We start from the raw sequence: 15,935 nt of genomic DNA on the forward strand, positions 1-15,935 counted from the left end.
AGCAAAATAGTTTCAAAGTTGGAAGAAATATAGCATTGTGGTTGTGAAAATCATAACAGAATGGGGGAGGGAAGGTAAAGGAAAGCCTTAATCACCCCTCCCCATTGGCTAAAAAGAAAGTCCAAATGCCATTCTCCTATATAGTCAACAAGCATTTGTTAAGCACCTACTATGTGTCAGGCAATGTGCCAAGTAGTATGAAGTTAGCAGAATGCTCCCCTACCCTTCTGTTCCTGAGCTATTTAAGGAATTGTTTTCTAATAACTCACCCTGATGTGTCTGCCCTTTGGAAAAGAGAAAAGAATTTACGGTGTTTAAAGAAAGTAAATCTGCCTTGCTCCAGCCCTCGCCATGATAAGAAAAGGCAGCAAGCGTCACTCATGTGAGAAAATCAAAATGTTACCATTGAAAAACCCAAAGACCCTTCCCTGTCAGTGTTACCCCTTCTTTTTGCCTCCCTCCTGTTCCTCATCTTCTAAATAATGCAAAGCAGCTTGCATTAAAGGGAAAGTTTCTAAAGGGATTCAGATAAACACAGTCAAAGCCCAATATGTGTACAAATAATCTATTTCCTATGAATAGTTAGATACCATCAGAGAAAAATGGAGGGGCTCTTATAATAAAGTCAAATACACCTTGAACAATCTGTAAATGTCAACAGAATCCCAGAGGCAAAGTGGCATAGTGGACAAAGAGCTAGCCTTGGAGCCAGGAAAATCTGGGTTTAAGTATCATCTCTGATACATAGTGGCTGTGTGACCCTGGGCAAGTCATTCAACCTCATTCAACTCTATGTCACAAAGAAGGTAATGACCTACATTGGTAAAAGGGCAGCTAGGTGGAGCAGTGGATAGAATGATGGACCTGGAGTCAGGGAGACTCAAGTTCAAACCCAACCTCAGACACTTACTATTGTGTGGTGTTGGACAAGTTATTTGAGCCTGTTTGCCTCAGTTTCCTCATCTATAAAATGAGCTGGAGAGGGAAATGGTAAACCATTCCAGTATCTTTGCCAAGAAAACTCCAAATGGGTTCATAAAGAATCAGACACAACTGAAATGATTAAACATTAGTAAAAGGTGCTTCCTAACCAAGGTGTTCCTATGTCAATGAAATCATAAGACCACCCCATCCCTAACAGAATCTCAGGTCTGCAATGGAACATTAGAATTCCCCAAGCAACTTCATCATTCTCACTTTTTCTGTTCACCACCAACTGTACCCCCATTTTCCCACACTTGCTCAGCCTCCTACTTCACTTGAAAAATTGAGACTTCCCCACATGAACGCTCTCAGCTCCCTTCTTCCACACCTTAACCTGTTTACCACCATTGCCTTCTCTTTTCTTTTCCTCCAGTCACAGGTGATTTGCTCCTGATCCCAATCTTCTCAAGAACCTTGCTTCTGCAGCCATCCTTTTCCTCTTATGCATCTTAATAACTAAAATTTATATAACCCTTGCTACATTCTAGGCCCTAGGCTAATTACTTTAAAAATATTATCTCATTTGGTCCTCACAACAACCTTGGGAGGTAGGTGCTATTATTAAGCTCATTTTACAGATGACTAAACTGATTCAGATGGGTTAAATGACTTGCCCAGGATCACACAGCAAATAAGTGTCTGAGGCCCTATTTAAACTCAGGTCTTCCTGATTCTAGGTCTGGCTGTCTATCCATTGTACCACCTAATTGCCCCTAGTCTCTTTTCACTGATTCCCCATCTGCCTCTTTTCCATCTGTATTCTCAGTTCTTCCTAATTCTAGGAAGAAACTCCAGGAAACTTTTTTTTAAAAACCTACTTTCCCTTTAGTTTCATACTCCATCTAGTTACTGTCTCATTTTTTTCCTTTTGACTTGCCTATTTCTTGAAAAAGTTGTCTCTATTAAATGTCTCCACTCCCTCATTACCAACTAAATACTCCAACATTTGAATTCTGATTTCCATTCCAACCATTCTTCTGAAACTTCTCTAATGACCCCAAAGACCTAAGTGTCTAATGTAATGTTTTAGGTCTGGGTTTTTTCCAGTCCTCATCCTTTCTAATCTCTTTGCAGCTTTTGGCATAGGTGACCACTACGTTCAACTTTCTCTTCCCTTGGGTTGACCTTACATTTCCCCAGTTCTCATTCTACCATTCCAGCCGGCCCCTCTCTCCTTTACAATTCCTGACCCCTTAATCTGAGTGCTTCCTCCTTGGGTCTGACGATAGCCCTCTTTTCATCTTTCCCTTGGCCTTCTTATTCACCTCCAATCTCAATCGCTACCTTTATGCAGATGATTCCCAAATCTGTATCTAATCTCGCTTCTAAACTCCAGATCTTTACCTCCATTCCCAATACTATCTATCTCCGTGTTTCACAAGCACATTAAACTCAACATGTCCCAAACCAATTCTTGTACTCCCTAAACCTGTTCCTTTTTCTGGCTTCACTATTTCAGCCAGTGGTACCACTACCACTCACCATTTCTCGCTATGTTCACTGCTTTGGAATTATCTTTGAATCATCCCATCTCTTGCTTCCCACATTGAATCGGTTACCAAATCCTAATGATTCTATCTCCACAACACTCTCTCATAGCTCATCCCATTCTCACTGTTCCAAATGCCACTATTCTAGTAGTGGCTCTCTTTACCACTCACCTGGACTATTACAATAACTCCTTAAGGATTCCCCAACCTGCAGTACCTTTTCTCCAATTCACCCTGCCTGCTGCCACCAAAATATTATTTTTCTTTAGAAATCCACTTATATTTGATCGTGCTGCTCTTCTGTTGAGAAATCTATAGCCTGCAGAGAGAAAAGTTCAAACTATTATGCCTTCTACAATATGGTACAACACTATCTTCCTGGTCTTATCTAGGCAGCTAGGTGATGTAGTGGATAGAGTGCTGGACATGGAAAAAGGAAGACGAGTTCAAGTACTACTTAAGACACTTAGTAGCTGTGTGACCCTGCACAAGTCAGTTCTACCTTCCTCACTTTCCTCAACTGTAAAATGGGGATAATAATAGCACCTACCTCCAACTGTTGTGATGAAGATCAAGTGGGAAAATATTTTTAAAGTGCTTAGTACAGTGCCTGGCAAATAGTTGGTGTTTAATAAATGCTTATTTCCTTCCTTCTCTCCTATTACTTTATACTACAACCAAACTATACAATTCTTTCACTGAGCAAACACACGCTGTTTCTTTGTTTATTTTTCTCATGCTATTCCTATGTCTGGAATACCCTCCCCTTTTGCCTGTTGAATTCCTAACCATCTTTTAATTTTTTAAATAAATTTTTATTGATGTGTTTTTCATTATCACCTCTATTTCTCAATGTCCTTCCCTCATTCTCCCAGAGTGTATATATTCCCTTGTAACCAAGGGAGGGAAAAAAGAGTGAGTGGGGGGAGGGGGAGACAGCGGGAGAAATAGAATAAACCATTTAGCAAAACTAACACATAGGAAAACAAAGGAAACGTCTAACTTTGTGTACAGTGATCCATACCCATAACTGCCCACCTCTGCAAAGGAGGAGACTTTCTCATGTCTCTTCTTAGATCCTTATAATTTCACAGTATTTAATTTTTATTGTTTTATTGTAGCCAGTTTTTTTCTATTTACATTGTTGTTACTGTGTATAATTTTCATGTTTCTGTATGATTCACTTTGTATCTGTCCATTTAAGTCTTCCTAGGCTTCTTTTTTTACCTATCTTTTAGAACCCAAATCAAATATTGCCTTCTATTGTCTACCATCTCTCTATCCCTGATTGGTATCAACCTTACCCCTAAGATATCACTTTTTTCCATTTCATAATTCTCTAATTCACTTATCTTGTAATATTGTGTATTATAGCAATCTGTATTGGTATCTTATCCCCCTACCAGAAAGTAAATTTCTTGAGAGTGATGACCATATTTTATATTGACTTTTCCCCCAGAGCACAGTGCTCTGCATTAAGCACAGCAGGTGCTTAATAAATATGGAATACTTTATTAGGAAACAACAGTTCTAATTTAATCTAAGCCCTTAGACACTTCCATTTTAAGAACTCTGATAAAATTTGAATCAGTCCTTATATGCATAATGTATTAGACCACAAAACATATCCGAAATAGGCAGATAGATAATCACATATTGCAAAATATGCTTAATAGCATGAGATTCTGAATGTTCTTGCTTTTAGGTTTCACTTGAATAAATACTTATTATTGAGAGCCTACTATGTGTAAGAAAAAAAACCTTTTCAGTAATCTTTAGCATGTGGCACATGCTAAAGTGGATGGGGGCAGCTAGGTGGCGCAGTGGATAGAGCACTGGCCCTGGAGTCAGGAGGGCCTGAGTTCAAATTTGGCCTCAGACACATAACACTTACTAGCTGTGTGACCCTGGGCAAGTAACTTAACCCTAATTGCCTCACTAAAAAAAAAAAAAGTGATAAAGTGGATGGAATGCTGAACCTGAGTTCAAATTTGACCTCAGTTATTTAATGTGAGAAGCTGCACAAACCACTTCTGTATGCCTTGGTCTCCTCATCTGTAAAATGGGGATAATAATAACATCTATATCCCCCTGTTGTGGTGAGGATAAAATGAAATAATATTTGTAAAGTCTATATAAATGCTTAGGGCAGGTTTAGTGGATAGAGTGCTGTGCCCAGAGTCAGAAAGACTCATTTTTCTGAGTTCAGATCTGGCCTTGGACACATACTACCTCTGTGACCCTGGGTAAGTCACTTAACTTTGTTTACCTCAATTTTGTCATCTATAAAATGAGCTGGAGAAAGAAATGGCAAGCTGCTCCATTCTCTCTGCCAAGAAAGCCCCAAATGGGATAGCAAAGCGTCAGACACAACTGAATATGACAAAAAGCCACAATATAAATGCGAGCTATTATTACATGCATGGAGTCAAGATGCTTTCTATCTAGAAAGGTCAGTAAAGATCATCTAATCCAATTGCATAATTTTTAAATATAGGAAATTAAAACCCAAAGAAGGTTAAGTGACTTGCCAATGGCTACCCAGCTCATTAAAGAAAGGAGAAGAAGCCAACCCCTCATTCTCAGGCCAGTGCTCTTTCCACTGCCCCATACTGTTTCTCTACTACAGGAAATCTTTCACTTAATTTTTTGGCTAGGCATTTTATTTCATCAGTGTAGGGAGCCCTCCTGTTATGAAAGTCCCTGTACCAATGTAGATCAGGGTAGCTAGCTGGTGCAGTGATAAAATGCTGGCCCTGAGGTCAAGAAGACTCATCTTCCTGAGTTCAAATCCAGCCTCAGACACTTACTAGCTGTGTGGCCCTGGGCAAGTCACTTAACTGTTTGCCTCAATTCTTCATCCATAAAAATGAGCTGGAGAAGGAAATGGCAAACCACTCCAATTTCTTTGCCAAGAAAACTTTAATTGGGGTCATGATGAAGCTGAAACGACTGAACAACAAAAAATGTAGGTCATGAACTCTCTTGAAATTTTCAGTCTTCATAGATCCCTAAGAAGGTTAGCACCTTGCCCAGTAGCCCACATTTATATCAGAGGCAGGGTCTGAATCTAAGTCATCCTGACACTGACGCCATCTCTCTTTCTACTGCTCCATGCTTCTTTCTACAATTGGCTTAACACTGTCCTTTAGATTCTTGGGTTTATTCTCATAGTAAGCATTGGGAAGTTTCTGAGATATTTTAATTTGTTTATCCAGACCTGTGATTTCAGTGGTGTAAGTGCTTTGAGTAAGGTTGATGTACATGGGTAAATTCCCTTCACCTCTGCCAATTGTCAACTATTGGTGACAACTATTGGTTTTAAATCATCATTGAGAGATCAATTAAATTACCTATGGTCAAATAATAAGCATGGGGGCAGCTAGGTGGCACAGTGGATAAAGCACCAGCCCTGCATTCAGGAGGACCTGAGTTCAAATCCGGCCTCAGGCACTTGACACTTACTAGCTATGTGACCCTGGGCTAGTCACTTAACTCCCATTGCCCTGCAAAACAGAAAAGAAAAGAAAAAAAGTAATAGGCATATGCAGAGGCAAGATTTGAACCCAAGCTTCCCTGATTCCAAGTAGGCTCTCTGTCTACTGTGCCAGGCTACTTCTCTTATTATTTGACATTAATAAAACATAAAGTAAGAGCCTCAATAGTATATCACATTCACAATCAATCCTGCCCAGTTTTCAATTTCTGACATTGACTCTGAGGAGTCTTGTGAGGAGTTTTGTGAGAGAATATTATTGTGTTCCAAGATGTCTACCTCAAAATATACAGATGTGCCACCCAAGAACTCCTAGCTTCTTTCATCCTATTACAGATTTAATATCTGCTTCCTCTGAGATCCTTTCACACTTTCAACTCATATCTCATCTTGTCCTACCCATTTTCATACTTTTATTAGTTGTTGGATAAAATAACACTCTTTTTTCTCTGATTCTTTTTCTTTCTTTCTTTCTTTCTCTCTTTCTTTCTTTCTTTCTTTTTTTGGTGGGGCAATGAGGATTAAATGACTTGCCCAGGATCACACAGCTAGTAAGTGTCAAGTGTCTGAGGCCAGATTTGAACTCAGGTCCTCCTGAATCCAGGGCCGGTGCTTTATCCACTGCACCACCTAGCTGCCCCTAAAATAACACTCTTTACGTGAAGGATTTTTAAAGCATCTATTTTGTGCCAGATACTCTGCTAAGTATTTTACAACTATTATCTCATTTGATCCTCACAACAACCCTGGGAGGTAGGTGCTATTATTATCCTCATTTTACATTTGAGGAAACTGAGTCAGAAGCTAAGTGACTTGCTCACTTAAGTAAGTGTGTATGGTCTGATTTGAACTCAGGTCTTCCTGACTCCAGGCCCAGGTGCTCTAACTCTCACAAAAACACCATTTTAGAGCTTCAAAGCTCAAGAGTGGAGTTGAAGAAAAAGAGGGGGAAAGAGGAACTAATACTAATATCCTAAGATTTTTCCACCAAAGTACATTTTTATGTCAGCTATACCATTCGTGACTTTGTGAACTTCTATCAAATTGCCCCTCAGCCTTGAATTCTCTAGACCAAAGAGTCCCCACATGTTTACGTCTATCTTCATAGACCAGCTCCTCCAACCACTTTATCATTTTAATTGTAAGGTAGCCAAGTGCCTCAACCATGATATGAAATCAATACTTTGAATTGCTCCCAGAAGGAAACTGGTTTCATGCATCATTTCTATAACACATTGAAGACCTTGGTAACCTCAAGGAATGATAACTGACCAAAACCTACTCGGAGAAAATGAAGGAGGCAGCCAGTCTGGCCCAGACAATTGATTTTTATTTGTAAAGTGATCTGAAAATTATTTATAGCCAGATACTGTTGACTTTGCAGAAGAATTATATTCACCACTAGGTTTTTCTCAGAAGATTACATTTTTTTTTTCATGCAAGAGTGATTTCATGAAAGAAAAACTTTCTGGAACCTAACTAAACTTAGGCCCTTTCCCTTACCCATATTTCATCTCCAGTCATTCAATTAATAAAATGTACAAAAACATAACCTGGGTCTTTAGTATATGCAAAATGCATACTAGACATGATAAGGAAATATTTGAGGAGAGATAAGGCAAATGCCAAAGGCAATATGACATAGTAAATAAAGAGAGTGGTTCAAGTCAGGAACACTTTCAGGTTCTACCTCTGGCTATGTGACTCTAACAAGCTCTTAGATCCCAGGCAATGTAAGTTACAGAGTAGTTGTTGATGGGATTGGTAGAGAAGGTTTCTTAACCAAGTTCCTAATACCAAAGCTTCTTATGCTGTGGGTTGCAACCCCACATGGGGTCACAAAGCTGAATGTGGCGGGGGGGGGGGGGGGGGGCCCCCCGCGGGTCACAAAAATTTTTGGCTCCTACTCAGGTGAAAAGGGGTCCCCTGCCCTATACCAATGAAACATTCCTTCCCCCTCCCCACCTAAAATAAATAAATAAACAAGGAAATGAATGAAATTAGTGGCATGAATCTTGTGGGTGAAAAAAGCAGAGAGAAATCTCTTTGCATCGGAGTGATCAGGGATAGCTTCATGGAAGAAGTGGCATTTGTTAAAGTAATTCCCCTTATTTCTCTTGTCAACCATAACTAATGGGACTAGCATATACTAGTCACATTTTCCACAATTATTAAAGCTAATGGCTTTATTAAGGCATAGCCGCTTTGATAGATTGAGATTTTCAGCAAGAGAAAAAAATGTAATGAATCCATAATTGGCAGTAAGTTAATTAAGTATATGTGCTGAATCTCTTTCAGGCCCTCTGTTGTTCAAGAAGTTTGTGTGTGTACGTGCCCACACACACACACACACACACACACACACACACACACAATCCTTATACATCCCTGTCTTCCCTTACAGACCAATTTCCCATGCATTTCCCAAATATAGTAGGTATAACTTGGAGGCTCCACCAGTGTCTATGAGACCTGATTGTAGGCTCTAGAAAATAAAAGCTATGAGAAGAAAGAAACAAACAAAGGAGGAAGGAAGGAATTTTTTTTAAATAAAAAGAGATTTATTAGGAGAGGAATATGTGGCCAAGGAACAGATCACCTTGGTGACTGTCCCAGTGGAGTAAAAGAAGACCTGTCTTTTGTATCTTTACAAAACAAAGGGAAGGAAGGGCATTACAAAGCACTGGGAGGGAAAGGAAGGAATTCTTAACACCAAGGTCTTTGAAGGACAGTAACTATGTTTCATTTTCTTTGCAATTCTCTATATTTTATTTTGTGCATTTTAAAATATTCTTCTGAGAAGGGGTCCATACAATCTGCCAGATTGTCAAAGGGGTCCACAAGACAAAAAAGTACAGAGCTCCTGTTCTAGATGTCTGCCCACCTCCCTTAGACAATTCTTTTAAGTCTAGAGAACACTAAGGTAGAGGCAGAAGGACCTGCACATTTCCATTGCATCCTAATTGCAAACAGCCTCACTGCCTGGGGAAGACAACTCTGTCTAATTCCTGCAACTTTTCCCAAACCTGTCCCATAAGTGGGCCACTGCCCCTCAATTTCCCTCTCATTTCCTAGGGATTCACCTGAGAGTGAGTGAGGTGACAGCCTCTAGGAAAAGCTTCCATATTTGCCCTGAGCATAGCTCCTGCTGACGAACAGGCATTTTTTTGTGTGTTTGGGCAACAGGAGTCCCTTCAGAGATATCCTAAAGGGCCTTGTTTCCGTACAACATAAATTACCCAGGCCATCGTTGCTGCTGCTGGATTGTGACTATGCCCTCACCCCATTCCCACTCCAGCAAACCAGCCAGCAGTGAGTTCACTCCTCCCCATCCTTGAGGTCAGAGACCTACTCTACCTGGTAAAGCCAGAGTTCCAGGTGGGGAGTAAGTGGGTTTAGTCTAAATGAGAGCTGCCTCTTAATGGACAGACAGGAGGGACATCATTTGACCTAGTGAAGAGAAAGCTTTCTAGGCAAGGTTGGGTGAGGGACTAGAGGGATCATCTCTATCTCTGGGGTTTCAGATTGTCCCTAGTGGATTAGGTATGTGGGGGGCTGGCTTTGTATGTGTACCCCCAGATATATAACCTTGGTATTTGTCTTATTTGAGATTCCTGCTGTGAAACTGAATGAACTCCTTGAGGATTTTTATATGACTGTGAAGAAAACAGATGGCTCGGACTTTCTGGCCACATCCCTCCACGCCATCCGCCGTGGTCTGGATCGCATCTTGAAGAATGCTGGCGTTGGCTTCTCCATCACCAGTAACACCTTCAGCTCTTCCACTAAGAAACTCAAGGAGAAGCTACGGGTGTTGAGCAAGGCAGGGATGTCAGGTGCCCGCTCCCGAAACATTGTTTACTTTTCCCTCTCTGATGAAGAGGAAATGTGGCGGACTGGGTGCCTTGGGGATGATAGCCCCATTGCTCTCCTGTCTACTGTGGTCAAATACAACAGCCAGTATCTAAACATGCGGACGTTGCAGGAACACGCAGACCTGATGTATGGCGACATTGAGCTGCTCAAAGACTCTCAGAACCGGCCCTTCTTTGCACGGACAGATAGCGTAAAGCGAGAGAACCGGGTCAATGCCACCAAAGTGTGCTATGGTCAGATCTACCATGAACATTCCAAGGGCCACAAACTGTGCCCCTACTGCCTCCTCTATAAGTATATGTACATTCATCGGCCACCAACCCAGATGGAGGCCAAGTCCCCTTTCTACCTGACAGCTCGGAAAGAGATCAGTGGCATGGGAAATGTGTGGTACGAGGAACAAAGGATGGGACTCCGGTCTCTCAGGGGGGTTGTCCCAAAGCTGGCCAAAAAAGTCAAGCTTGAAAACTGTGAGAACTTTACTTTTGTCTCATTCACACAGGCATGCAGAAAGTTCGGCCCACTGAATTGCTATTAGGGAACTTTTCCCCTTTCTACAAGCCACCGCCTCACCATCACTTCTGTGGCAGTTTGGCATAGTGAATTGAGTGCTGGACTTGGACTTGGAGAGACCCAAATTCAAATACCACCCCTGAAACGAATTATCTATGTCACCCTGGGCAAATCACTTGATATCTCTGGACCTCACTTTCCTCATCTGTAAAATGAGGGAAATGATAGCGCCAACCTCACAGGATTGTTGTGAAGACCAAATGAGATAATGTACACGAAGCTCTTTAAACCTTAAAGTGCTATTCAAATGTCAGTCATTGTTATTATTAAGTAAGAAGGGTTGGGATTTGAAGTGTAGAAGGAGGTGACAGGGGCGTCCATACAAGCCAAGGTCAGGACCAATTCAAGGTATTGAGGAAGATTGGTGCATCTCAATATCAGACTTAATGACAATCAGCATAGCCTGCTGTTATTCTAATTTTTTTTTGCTTTTTTAAAAATCATAGCAGCTGCTGCTAAATCGAGGATATCCTATCCAAATGTGTATAAGGGTATATCATTATTGAGACAATGTATATTGTTTCACATGCAAGAATTTTACTAGAGTGAGGGAATCAATTTATATAGTGCCTTTTTGCACAGCCTTTTTCCCCAAATGAAACTCGTTAAGTAATAATTTTTTTTAAAAAAATCCCAGTAGCCCAGTAGCTTTCTGATGTTATAAAGAAAGTACATTGCTTTCAAATTACACATACAAGAAGGAAATGGAAACCGAGAGAGGCAGATGCATTAAATGGTTCCCAGAGAAAAATTGTACTTGACACTCCTTTATATTTTGTTGATGGATAACCTCATTCTGCAGAGCAAGCAGCACTGCCTGATAGGAGGAAGGTCCTGAGGCTCTGCTAAGCTCCAGTGGTGTGGTTGTAGGACCCTGCCCCCACTGTTCTCCCTGGTAGCAGGGGCCCTCTCTCCACTGTCAGCAGAGACACTTTTATGACAAAAGATTAATGTACAAAGAGGGCTCTTCTGAGAACAACATTTCCTATGGAATGTATGATCTGTGCTCTCACGAGTTCTCCCCATGACAGGGGCTTGGAGTAAGGGGTCTGTGATCAAAGCCCGAGAACCTGAGAAGAAGTGCCTATTTCATTCTTAGTATCACATGGAGGTTATTTCCATGAGAACTCATCTTCGAGTCGTCATTAATGCTGGCTGTCATAAAGATGGCTGTTTTTCTAACTTGTGGTGATTTACACTAGATCCATGTAATCGTGAAAAGTCTTTCTCAGACTCAACCAAAACAGAACCCTAAACCTTAGAGAAACAAACTCCCAAGCAGTGCTGAATAAACAGCCTTGGAAGCTCTTCATTTGTAAAAGTCAGGCTTGTCAAAGAAAGGTTATTTCATCCTTCCAGGCTTGCACCCATGCTTGTGATACAGCAGTTTTTATATTTGTTTCCCTCTTCAAGAATGCCAGGCAAAAACGGAGGCAGAAATTAGGAGATTAGCATTGTGACAGTTTATTCCTAGCATTTAAATTTGCATCACATGAATAGAAATCAAGCTGATCACAGTCTAATATAAACACATAGAGAGTTTTCTAACTTTTAACTCTGGCTTGAGGCCAGCAATTAATTGAATGGAAGTATATTGAGCTTTGGGTAATAATTTCTCAAATGATTTTTTTTAATGTTGGAAGCAGACTACTACATCCGTATGTGATGAAATTATTATATAATTCTTTGTAGCCTCAAATATAATTTCCAAAAGCTATTTACTATATAGGGATTCAAAACTTCTTCTCAATTATGTTTTTTAAATTATCTTATTTTGACATGTATCATGTCTTTACTTGAAAGAGTCATTCACTGGACCTCTTGTTTTGTCAAGAGAAAGATCCCAGTCAGCACTGCCAATGATCCCTCAAAGGATGAATATTGTTTCCCCTTTCAGTTCCTTTATGAATAACAAATTGAGTTTACTTGCTTCTCTGCCTAGAATGTAGATGAACTTTTGCATTTTTACCATGCTTTTATCAATATGTACTTTAACACTTTTTAAAGATTTGGGGTCTCAGTGTAGAGCATGCCCTTGATCGTCACTGATCAAAAACCCTTCCAAACTTATAGGTTGATTCTTCATGAGTTTCTCTGAACAACAAAAAAAAAAAAAGAAGAAGAAGAAAAAGAAAAAAGGAAGGAAGGAAGAAAAGAAAACAAATAAGAGAAAGAAAGAAAAAGACAAAATGTATCCCCTGATAGCCAACTTTCTGGTGATGGGTGTGCTCAAACTTAGCTAGGCTGATGTCCTTTCATTGGACTCTTACAGGAAGTCTGTTTTACAGAGGAGAGCTAGGATTTGCTTTCCATCAACGCTGTAAAAACTCTGAATCACAGAATACAACCTTAGTGGAGTATCCAATTTGTAATGCAATCAAATTTGCATCTAAACAGTAGGTGCCCTTCAATACTTAACATGTAACTGAATACCATATACTGTACTAAAAGACACCTTAGTATACCTTGTTAGATTTAGATTCATAAGAGAATTCCTTTCTTTTTTCTTCTTCCTACTTTCCTTTTGTTTGTGAAATAACAAAAGACATTTTGTTTCAGAGAAAAATTAGGATTATTTTTTCCTGGCAGTCCTGGACTGTACAAATTTACATTTCTGCCATTGACTTATTCTTTATTTGTTTGTTTGTTTGTTTATTTGGGCAGGGCAATGAGGGTTAAGTGACTTGCCCAGGGTCACACAGCTAGGGTCAAGTGTCTGAGGCTGGGTTTGAACTCTGGACCTCCTGAATCCAAGGCTGGTGCTTTATCTTCTGGGCCACCTAGCTGCCTCCCCCCCCCCATTGACTTATTCTGATTGAATTGTGGACCACACCCAGAATCTAGTAACCTATGCACTCTCTATCTTGCAATAACAGGGCCCCCTTAACTTGGAAAAAGTTAAGGGGACCCTGTTCTTTTCACTAAAAAGCACCAGTATATTTTCTAATGTTATCTCATTTACACATCTCAAGGAACAGCTCTGATATTCCTAGTTACTTCATAGCTTTTGCTAATCATCTTTATGTTCATTACTGATCTCATTGCATGATAGTGCTTCTGTAGGGGAGCTATCAATCAAGTTTTGTTATTGGAACCAAGTTGTTCTGTTGGGTTTTTAAAAAATATATATTAATGTAAGTTTTATCTTTGTTAATCTATTTGGAGACTGAGAACTCAAACTCAAAAGATTTATGAAGTGAGTAGTAATTATTGGGGTAATCTAAAGGTGGATGGTGGTTTTTGCCAGTCCTCCTAGAATGAAAGAATTACATCTAGCATCCTAAATTTATGGCTTAACTCCTTGGGGGAAAATGAACAGATTTTACTGACATGAAGAAATGGGGATGAATATAATTTCACCCTTAGCTTCCAGAAATGTTTTTTTGTTTTGTTTTGTTTTGTTTTTAGTGAGGCAATTGGGGTTAAGTGACTTGCCCAGGGTCACACAGCTAGTAAGTGTGTGTTAAGTGTCTGAGGCCGGATTTGAACTCAGGTACTCCTGAATCCAGGGCCGGTGCCCTATCCACTGCGCCACCTAGCTGCCCCCAGAAATGTTTTAATGCCAAGGAGATGAGAGAAAATAATTATTTCTTCCATGTTGGCTTAACGCCATATTGGCCATACAGTTCTCAAAGGAGTTTGGTAGAAGAGTATCAAAAATAAACACAGAAGCATTGATTTGAGGAGAAATTATCACCATCTTGCTATACTTAGAAAGGAAAATCATAAATGATAGGGAAGGAAATGCACCCCTAGACTCAAGAAGAACTATTTTTGGTACTTGGGGCTTGAAGGAAAGAAAAAATACCAGTGGTTCTCAATGAGAACTGCCATCTATTGGTTTATTTATTTATTTATTTTTAATTTTTTAACAGGGCAATGAGGGTTAAGTCACTTGCCTAAGGTCACACAGCTAGTAAGTGTCAAGTACCTAAAGCCAGATTTGAACTCAGGTCCTCCTGAATCCAGGGCTGGTGCTTTATCTACTGTGCCACCTAGCTGCCCCACTATTTGTTTTGATATAATAAAAACCCATTTGAGAGAAATGGCTGACACTGGCCTGATTGGTCACAGCATAAAGGTCTTGCCCTACATGGGCTTGTCTACTCCTAAACTTCTCATCAGAGTGCCATATTGGTTCTGACATGTGCCAAAGTATCTCCCTTGGCAATACACATCATGAAGGATCTTTTCAGAATACCTAAAGTGTTAATGTATGTTTTAATCCATGACTTTTCCAACTTAAATTCCATTTAATTCAGTAATTATACATTACTATGTGCAGAATACTATAGAAGTTAGATAAGATGTAGTTCCTGCTCACTTGGGATTTACAGTCTGTCAGGAAAATATGACACATTCAGAGATATATAAATCTGCAATAAAATCCATCCTCTTACATTGGGTTTCTTTACTCCCCTAACTTATTTCTGAGAATCTAATTTACCTCTAAAATGTTTGTACGGCAAAGATGATAGTATTTCAACTGATCTAGTTCAAAGGACTTGCTTCATTTGATTCTGCTCTTAAAGCAAAACAGATTTCTGCCCCTTTTAAGTCCTCATATTTTACTCATAGCAAATGAAACATAGGAATCAGGATCTGAGTTGTCATCTAATGTACTTCCATTTTAAGTAGCAAATCCCTGATATCTTGGATTCAGGTAAAAGTTGGGGGGAGGCCCCAGAAGTTTTTTTTTCAATCTTAATAGTATTTTTCCAATTACATGTAAAGATAGTTTTCAGCATTTGTTTTAATAAGATTTTTCACTCTCCCTTCCTTCCCTCCTCCCTCTACAAGACAGCAACCAATCGTGTTAAACATGTACAATCATGTACAATTATGTTAAACCTATTTCCACATTAGTCATATTATGAAAGAAGAATTGGAACAAAAGGGGAAAACTTCAAGAAAGAAAAAAAGTGAAAATAGTATGGTTCAATCTACATTCAGATTCCACAGTTCTTTTTCTGGATGTGGAGAGTATTTTCCATCATGAGTCCATTGGAATTGTCTTGGATTCTTGTACTGCTGAGAAGAGCCAAGTCTATTATAGCTGATCATCACACAGTGTTGCTGTTACTATGTACAATGTTCTCCTGGTTCTGCTCACTTCACTCAGCATCAGTCCACTTATATCTTTCCAGGTTTTTCTGTCCAGAAGGTTTTTTGAAAAGCATTTCCACTGAGAGATAAAGTTGGAAGGAGAGATGTTAGTGAAAGAAAGGGAAGAGTTTCTGGTGTTCTTGAGTCATCTCGACCATGTTGGATGATTGAGTGTGGTGTCCTTAGACTATCAATAAGTTTGTCCTGACAAATAAGTGGTATTTGCTCTGAAAGACCTTGAAGTTCTTGTACCTAACTGTGAACTTAATAACTTGGTTTTATTTATAACAACTATGAATGATTTCCTTTGAAAAACAGTCATCTTGGCTTAGTGGATAGAGGACTAGCTTTGGAGCCAGGAAAACTTGAGTTTTACTCCAGCTTCTGCCAAATGCTAGCTGTGTGATCTT

Source organism: Dromiciops gliroides, chromosome 1 (assembly GCF_019393635.1).
Source record: "Dromiciops gliroides isolate mDroGli1 chromosome 1, mDroGli1.pri, whole genome shotgun sequence".
NCBI classification, from domain to species: domain Eukaryota; kingdom Metazoa; phylum Chordata; class Mammalia; order Microbiotheria; family Microbiotheriidae; genus Dromiciops; species Dromiciops gliroides.